We start from the raw sequence: 9586 nt of genomic DNA, 5'->3' as shown, positions 1-9586 counted from the left end.
GCTTTCCATTCTGTCTTCAAGAGCATGAACTTACAACATGGTGTGATCAAAAATCATTTTCTACATATCTGTTCTTTACTGGGCAGTATGTAATTAATGTTTTATTATTGTGAAAATGTAACTATAAATTGTCACATCTTAGCTGTGATGTCATAATCCTTTGCAAAACAATGGAAAAAAGACTTCACAGCAAAGGCCTGAAATCCACCCGTTCATTCAGACCAGGATATTCTAAAATTTAAATCCAAAAAGTTTCTTGTTGTAAAAGTCTGTTCTTTAAAGTGTTTTACAATTGGATAGTCCATGTGTTGGCATACTTATGTTCTGCAGCTCCTTCTTTCAATTTCCTTTTAGTTCGGCCGATACAAAAACAGAAACATGGACAGACTAGACGGTAAATGACAAAGGATGACGTGCAAAGGAATCACATTTATACCCATTGCATTTGCATTAAGCCAGGTGGGCGTTTTTTTGGAGGAGGGAGGTAGATGCGAACCAATTTATCTCTTATGGTTGGAGCTAGTCTGAAAACAACTGCAGGCGGATCAGGAAATGTCACCTTGTGTGCAAGTTATTATCTTGTGTGCACAAGATAAAAAAAAATATCACCTTTCGGGACTTTAGGGGCTCCGTATCATTTCATCTCCTCAGCTTGTTTTTCAAACTCACAGTCACTGTCGCAGATGCGTCTCAGACGTTGGAACTGGACAAATCCTTTTTCTTAAGTGATACAGGATGAAACCAATTTTGGACCTATATATAATTAGTCAGGACAGCACAAGAAAACATTCTAACCCAGTGGTTCTCAACATGGGGTCCGGGGACCACCAGGGGTCCTTGAGGGGGTTCCAAGGGGTCCCCAGCCAACCGATGAATTGTTAAACTTCAGTATTATTTCATTTACAAGAAGTTAATACCATTGGAGAATGTAGAAGAATGACTGTTCTGATCATAGTTTCACTGTTATCTCTCTACCTACAATACAGATATCTGACAATAAAAATATTCTCAGATTTGGGTCCGAGAGACAAAATCTCATCAAATGGGGGTCCGTGGCTCTAATGTGGACTAAATTAGGGTCCTTCATATGAAGAAGACCAAAGAACCCTGTTTTTTCTGGATGTATGCTGAACAAGCCTTTCAAATTAGACCAGGCTAGACAAATGTGGCACTGAATGTTGACATATTTGATAATATTTCCTGTGTTCTTGTGTCACTTCTGTGTATGTGCAGGACTGTCTCTCTACCCCGCTTTCTACAGCTGCTTTATTGCACAGCACTGAACTCTAGTTTAACCACAAAGGCCAACCACATGCAGGAAGCACAAGCCTACTATACATCTTCAGAATCATCCAAGCACTTGACACTGCTGAAGGTACAAGTGGACATCTTCAAATTGGCTGATTTCTATGATCAGAAAGCATTTAAAGGACAAAACTAAGTGAAATATTTGCCTGTAAGATTGTTTTATGTAATTGTATGAATGAGATATGTGATTTATTGACAATTTTCTGGCCACGCTCGGACAATAAAGATGTATTGTATGGTATGGTTGTTCTATTGTATTGTACCTTGTGCATGAAAAGTTGAAGTGGGTTCTCTGCTGTAATTTCTTCTAGCAATGTCAAAAGCAAGTTCTCTTTTTCTGCAGAGAAGCAGAGAACTCTGCAGCGATGACACATTGATCTACTTGTGAAGTGGAGCATGCAGGTACAGCTGCTTTCTCACCCTACATTCACGTGCATCCTGATTACTTTTCTCCAAGAGTCTACAGTTTCTTCTTTGGTGTTTTTTTTCCTCCTAGCTTTAGGTAGTCAGAGAGGAAGAAGAGATGCAAATAGACAGAGTGCGAGACAAAGGTCAGCAAGTGGCGTCTTGTGATAAACGGCACAGGAAAAGCCTGTGTGTGTGTGGCGCCAGCGTTTTCTTCTGCCTTTGTGTGTGTTTATGTGGTTGTGACAGACATAAGACGCGTGAGATGCAGAAGTGTTTGTGCTTATCTCTGTGGTTTTCTGAGTATGTCTGCATGCATGTACGTGTGCATGTGCACATACAGAGTCACATTTTTTCCCCTCTGCACAATTAGCAAAATTAGATCCTGAGACATGCAGCCTACATGTGACTTGTATTTGAACGCACTGGCATTACAAAAGTAAATCTTGCGTCATACGTCATACGTGCTTGGCTGTGCCAGCATTTGCATGGAGGACGATGAGACACAACAATGGAAAGAACGACAACTAGCCGACTTGATTGGTATTTGGGAACATGGGTTACATCCCAGAATAGGTATGTAACCCATACCTATTATATACCACAAAAATCACATATGAAGACCTGCAGTGTGAGCCTCAGAGTAATGAGTGAGAGCGCAAATCTGCAACATGGTCAGATTAGATGCGCAGAACAACGTGTGAACAAAGTGTGAACCAAGTTTGAAATAGCCTACTGAATGCTAAAGGGGAGTATTGACCTTATTCACATGGGGGCCATCTTGAATACTCAGGGTGGGAAACTGCTGCCCAGCTCTGTTAATAATAATAATAATAATAATAACTTTATTTGTATAGCACTTTTCTAAAAAACAATGTTTACAAAGTGCTTTACATACAATGAAACGCAAAAGCAGTGATGTGAAACTACCACAATGAATGATAGAAAAAAATTAGGATAAAAAAAAAAATATATATATATATATATATATATATATATATAAAATAGGAATAAAAGGTAATATATGAGGTAAACAGGTACAACAAAAAAAACCAACAAAAAAAAAACAACAGAGATACAATTAACAACAGATGGAACTTTAAATAAAAGTGTGTGCCAAAACACAAGAAAGCAATAAAATGGAGATACAGGTACAAGTAGACTACAAGGAGGCTGTTCTCTTGTGCACCAAGATACAGCATACAAACATTTATCATTTCACAGATTCCCTACTGAAAAACATATTTGAAACTAATGGAATTCCAGAATCCAGAGGGATATGTTTACATTGTAATATATTTAGTCCATTATCACTAGCTGCTAGAGTCTAGCCTTGGTAGCTAGCTTGTAGCTTAACTAGCTAGTAAGCTAACTAACGTCCCTGTCAAAAAAAAGTTGTTGTGGTTGTTCTCAAGAAGCTAGTTAATTTGGTAACTGTTAGGTTTATTTGTATTTTGTCCTCACTGATGTGTTTAAGTAATGCTACTTTTATATAGCCTAGGCTATTGGTACGTTCCATTTGAACTGGGAAGTCTGAATTTCGGAGTTCCCAGTCGGAAATTTTAACTGGAATGCCCCCTGAAGTCAGATTTCCGACTCGGACAGTCGGAAGATCCTCACCAACCCCGACCTCAAAATCCAAGATGGCTGCTCCGCGCCTCAAGCTGTAGTAATATACTGTTTATTAGCACTTCTGTCTTATTTGTGTCTCATTAAATCGGTTGTACACACAGTACTGTCCAACCTCTATCTGTGGACATGTTGCTACAGTGTTTGTATGCGCAAAATACAGTGTAATACGTTGTTATCAACTGGTATTGCTAACAATGGCTGACTTGGCTAGAGCAAACCCCACTTCCCCCACCCCGTGAAATGGAAAAAACTAATTGGTTTTCTGACTTGTTGTACTGGAACACGGTCAACTCGGGTGTGCCGTCCTTCCCAGCTCCGACTTCTGAGGTAAATGGAACGTAGCATAAATGCCAATCTCCCGGGTCGACTTTCCCACCATGTGTTCAAAATGGCCGCCGTGTGAATAGCTTGAAGCCATAGCAGCCCATCAGTTTTCTGCTGAGCCTGTGTCAATACCACACCTTCAAATTGGCAGCACACGTGTAGGGCTGTGCACAGACATTTATGGTGCTTTTCCACTGCATGGTACCGGCTCGACTCGACTCGACTCTACTCGCCTTTTTTGGTTTTCCACTGGCCAAGTACCAGGTACCAGGTACCATATTACCTAGTACCTGGTACTTTTTTTCGTAGCACCTCCGTCGAGGTTCCAAGCGAGCTGAGGCGAGCTGAGGCGATGCCAAAAGGTGACGTGAAAACACTGCAGACCACTGATTGGTCAGAGAATCGTCATCGCGACACGGGACGTATATGCTAACGTTAGCTACCAGGCTAGCTTACCCTCTTGCGTTGCCTTGAGCAGCCAGAGAGCAGTCTGCTGTCTCGCTGCCTTCAGCCTCTTCTGAAATAAAATCTGTCTCCTTGCTGTGACTAACAGCCACACACCGAGAATCAAGAACACCATCTCTTCGATATCCTCCATTGTAGCTGTGTGTCGCGTTTCATGCAGCGTCGCAGCGTCGCTATGACGACCAGTTTGGGGGGTGGGGCACATTGAGGGGGTACTATCTGCAGTGGAAAACCAAAGTGGTACTACCAAAAGCGAGTAGAGTCGAGGCGAGTTGAGCCAGTACTATGCAGTGGAAAAGCGGCATTTGAGGGACGGGGTCTGTAGAAAAAGTAAGAAGTAAGAAAAAACAAAAAAGGCACCCACACCGAAACCACATCCTGTGAATACCCACCGAAGCCACATCCTCCTGAAGTGAAGACAGCGGGGAATCATGTTTCCTCACAATGGCACATCTAAAGAACACTCACTCACAATACTACTATTTGGGAAGCCTCCTCATCAAAGCTACAACAGACCTGGTCACTAGAGGTCAGCAGTGCAATGATAAATGACCCTTACATCAAGGTGCAGATTTGTCATATGAATATAAGTACTGACCATTATTAGCAAAAAGTCTTATCTTTTGCCATATTTCAGTAGTACTTTTGATGTTGAGATGCTCGTCACCAGTGACAGTCGAATGTCAATACTGTTTAGGTGACACTGGAAGACAATGGAAAAGCACCATAAACAATACTCCTATATATCCAAAAGTAAAACGCAAAGAATATTTCTTTAATGATATGTAGGCCAATTCAAAGTGGACATAAGCCTTGTATGTAGACCTTATATTCACTTATTAACTCATTGTCTTGTTGTTGACAGACACACAGCATTTAGATGTTAAATCCGTCAAAGAATCCTTGAAACAAATAAAAGTTTAGAGAGGGTTTATGAAACAATATGTCTGAAAGCCGATACATATTTACATGAGGACACTAAAATCAACCAATAGAATAAGAGACTGTGTAAATAACTCTTATTATATAATATAATTCTATAGAATACTATACTTACATAGTTTCATTGAGCCATACAGGAACAGAGGATGTGGTCATGTGACAAACCAGAAGCCTATATGCCTTAACCAGCTGAGCACTGTAAACAAATAAAAAATAAAATTACAAAACAGACAATATACTGTAGATTTTCTGTAAGATTACATTAAAATTACAGTTATTACCCTTAAAAGACATTCCTGCAAGCAGCATTGCAGCATGTCAGTAAAATTATAGTCATAGTTATGTTACAGCTTGTTGTTTGTAATTTAAAAGTACAGATGACATCCGTTTTTTTAAGGGTCCATCCCTTTAAAAAACAGTAAAACAAATGATAAATGATAAATGCCCTTTAAAATTAAGATCTGAGTAAACTAAAATAACACCCAGGTTTTTTACATCTGTTTTTGTCTGTATGGCCAGTTCTCCCAGTTTGGCTTGAATAAAATCCCTTTTTGATTCAGGACCAACTAAAAGAATGTCTGTCTTCTCTTCGTTTGGCTTTAAAAAGTTGTTACTCACAGTCAGACACAGTCAACCAGACTAGTGAGGATATCAGGCTCATCTGGCCTCACAGACACATACAACTGTGTATCATCAGCATAGGTGTGAAAATTCACACCGTGCTGCCGGATGATGGTTCCTAGTAGAAGCATGTAGTACAGTGAAAATAACAGAGGTCATAATATTTTCGTCCAGTGACATAAGAGTAAAACCATTTAATAACTGTGCCGGAGAGACCAACCCGTTTCTTGAGACAATCTAATAAAATGTTGTGGTTAATAGTGTCGAATGAGGCACTCAGGTCTAGGAGGACAAAAACTGATACAGAACCAGCATCTGAATTTAAAAAGATCGTCTAGGACTTAAACAAGGGCTGTCTCATTGCTGTGGTTTGCCCTGAAGCCGGATTGAAATGTCTCTAGAATGTAATTTTTAGAAAGGTGTTTATGTAATTGATTGAAAACCACTTCCTCCAGGACTTTACTCAAATAGACTGTTACAATGAGTGCTGCGGTGTCATTTGGCCTGCGCATTTCCATAGCTAGATATTCAAACCTCCTGAGCCACAGCCGCCCCAAAAACATTTGAGAAAATAGCAGCGACCCCACCCCCTCGTCTATCTGGTCTTGGAGACTTTATAAAATTGAAACCGGGGGGAGATACTTCAATTGGGCTGGCAGAGTTTTTTGGGAGATAACCAGGTTTCACTTAAAAATAGAAAGTGCAGGCTGCGTTCAGTGATAAAATCGTAAATAAAAAAGGTCTCTCTGAGTGCCATCTTGAGTTTAGGGACAGTAACCAAAGGGGCAGTATGTTTGGTACACACATATATTAGATTTGAACGATTTGAGCTATTACTTGAGTTTTGGCTATAAGTTCTGTTGTTACATAAAACAGGTATATTAAAAACAGAGGCATTTGGGAACTCACTGTGAGTGTTGTCTGTGAGTCAGTCCAGTTTGGAGGCGTCTTCAATAATCCTAGCAAGGAGCTTAACCCCCTTGCGGTTTGGGTGTATACCGTCCCGTTTAAAGACATCTTTACGAAGACGTCGGCAAAAAACGACGTCCACTGCAGTGCAGTAGTGGAGGATCCAGCTGCTTAGGGAGAACAATCGGCCGAAGCGTTCATCACCATGTCCGTGGCAGGGAATGGGGCCGGACAGCAGGCACATCTTCCCGAAGCTTTGGATGGTAGATATTAGTTCTTCTATGTCCTGGTATAATTTCTCTGATTGTCGTTGTTTGATGTCGTTGGATCCGATATGAACAATGACTGAATGGACAGGGTGCAGGTCAAGGAGAGCTGGAATGGCTCTCCTTGACCTAACCCTTGTGGAGTGGGCTGCCAAACATTCCAATTTGTACATGCAATCTGTATATTTACAGTATTTGACACTTTTTTACATTCACAGAAAAATCACCTTATTTCAATGCATACTAACCTGAATTGTAATTTTTTTTTTGGCCATTTTTTTTTTTTTTTTTTTTTTACAGTTTTTTTTATAGTGCACCAGGAAGTTAAATTTTGATTGGAGTCCAAGCAAGTATGCATGAAAATGCCATTATAGCATTATTATTATTATTCATTAGTCTAGTCTGGGTTTCAGTGAGATGAGTCTTAGTGTTCTGAGGAACACTGAATATTTAGAATTTGGCATGAAAATGGTCAGACTTAAAGATACTGAATATTGCCACAAAATATCTACTGTTGGCAGCTTCAATCCAAAAATATTAGTATGGGCCTTCAAAAACCCATATTTGTCAAACCCTAATGGAAACAGTACATATACAGGCAGCATAAATACAGCATCTTTTTTTAATGGCAATCCAAAGGCATGCTTATCTGATTAAAAGTGGCCATGATGCCTTTTGTTGACACTGTTCAACTGCAATCAGTACGAACCAGGTCTGATAGATGGAGGTTTGGTTGTGGTTTTTAAACCTTCATTATAGCGTAACCACCTCTTTGACACCTATTTTTTAAATATAGTTTAGTGCAGACACCACTCTGATGCTGATTGCCAAATATGGTGTAAGTATACCACTATAATGCCAGCTGGAACTTGCATTAGCCATTAATGTTTTATGGTGTAAACATGTTTTGATGGTATTTCAAGATACTAATTTTTAAGTCCCCTAAAGGTTCTGAAAAAGTTCCAGTAATCTTACTAAAAGTTCTGTAAACGTTCTGGGAAGGTGATGCAAGGACCAAAAAATAACATTCTAGGTTGGTACCCTAAAGGTTCCTGTAATGTTACTAAAGGTTCTGAAAACATTCTGGAAACGTGATGAAGGACCTATATAGGACCAAAAAAGAACATTATAGGTTGGTCCCCTAAAAGTTCCTTTAATGTCACTAAAGGTTCTGCAAACCTTATGGGAACGTAGTGTAGAGACCTAGAGGGAACATCCTATAGTAATGATCCACTAAAGGTTCTGCAAAAGTTCCTGTAATGTTACTAAAAGTTCTGCAAACGTTCTGGAAAGGTGATGCGAGGACCAAAAAATGACACTCTGGGTGGGTCCCCTAAAGGTTCCTGTAATGTTACTAAAGGTTCTGCAAACATTATGGGAACGTAGTGTAGAGACTAGAGGGAACGTCCTATAGTAATGGTCACCTAAATGTTCCCAGAATGTCCTGAATGTTCCCTGAAAGTCGCCAAATAACGTCCCCCTACCCTTTAAAGAACTCCACATTGGTCCCGGAACGTTCTGGGAACGTTACAAGGCGACGTCCTTTACACCATCGGGGGCGTTGTCAGAACATTCTGGGAACATACAATTTCTAGCTGGGATAGCACAAATGAAATAAGTATTACGTGATTGAACTGATGAGATTGATGAGATTGAATCAGTATAGGCTACTCATGAATGCGCCATATGGGTGTTATGAAGTTCTGGTTCAGTGTTACAAATATGTAATAAGCTAATCCATGGTTCATGCAAAGTGTTATAATAAGTATTGCTGCACTCAAATATACTAAATTTAAAGTATACTTACAATATGTGTCAAAAGTAGTGCTATTTTAGTGAATTAGACAATAATATACACTACATTTTAATTGAAAATGTGGATTTAGAGAGGGAAAACATGAAAAAACTAAGGCTATAGATGTGTGAGTGAGTGAGTGTGTTTGTGCGTGTGTGTGTGTGTGTGTGAGAGAGAGAGAGAGAGAGAGAGAGACGGTTAATGTGCTCCACTGAAGTATGTCCCCAGTGTTTCCAGATAAAGAAGGATGGGATGATGATGATGAGGAGGAGGAGGAGAAGGAAGGAGAAGGAAGAGGGGGATGGAAGAAGTCATGCCCCCTCCCCATGGTTAAAAGAAAAGGTTTTTGGCTCTCTTTCAGCTATTGTTGTGCAAGTTAAGACTATTCCTCCCATTCAACCTGCTTTTGTGTGGCTGTGGAGAGACTCTGGAGGGTGGGGTTTAGGGGGGTGGGGGGGCAGTGGGGGGCTTTATTGGTCATTTTATTGGGGGTCAGAACAACTAACTAACCAAAATATCCCAGACCAATCACTTGGATAATGTTTTCCTCATCTAAAAGTAAATGCATTCAAGACACTGCAAACAAAGCCCACATCCAGATAGCAATACAATAGACCTATCAGTCTGTTTGATGCACTAAATCTTTGCTTTTGTGCATAATCTTGTGCACACTTTAAACCAATCAACAAACTGGAGTGTAATCAGTAAAGTGGAAGTGGATTTTTTTTTATTGTTTCCCGAAATACAAATATCTTCGCACTTGAATTTCAAAATACACAGGATTCAATTTTTAATGCATCGGTTAAGAAAGTTTGCAAATCTGCAAATTTTTGTGTTGAAGCGCAGTACTTAGCTGACCCATTTGTGGAGAACTATCTAATCTAAAAAAAATAATTAATCAAAAAATATCTTCTAAAGA

This window comes from Centroberyx affinis, unplaced genomic scaffold (genome assembly GCF_046629955.1).
Source record: "Centroberyx affinis isolate AG114_WGS23_722 - 3 ecotype Tasmania unplaced genomic scaffold, CSIRO-AGI_Caff_v1 ptg001566l_1, whole genome shotgun sequence".
Lineage (NCBI taxonomy): Eukaryota > Metazoa > Chordata > Actinopteri > Beryciformes > Berycidae > Centroberyx > Centroberyx affinis.
This window is presented reverse-complemented; position numbering follows the sequence as displayed.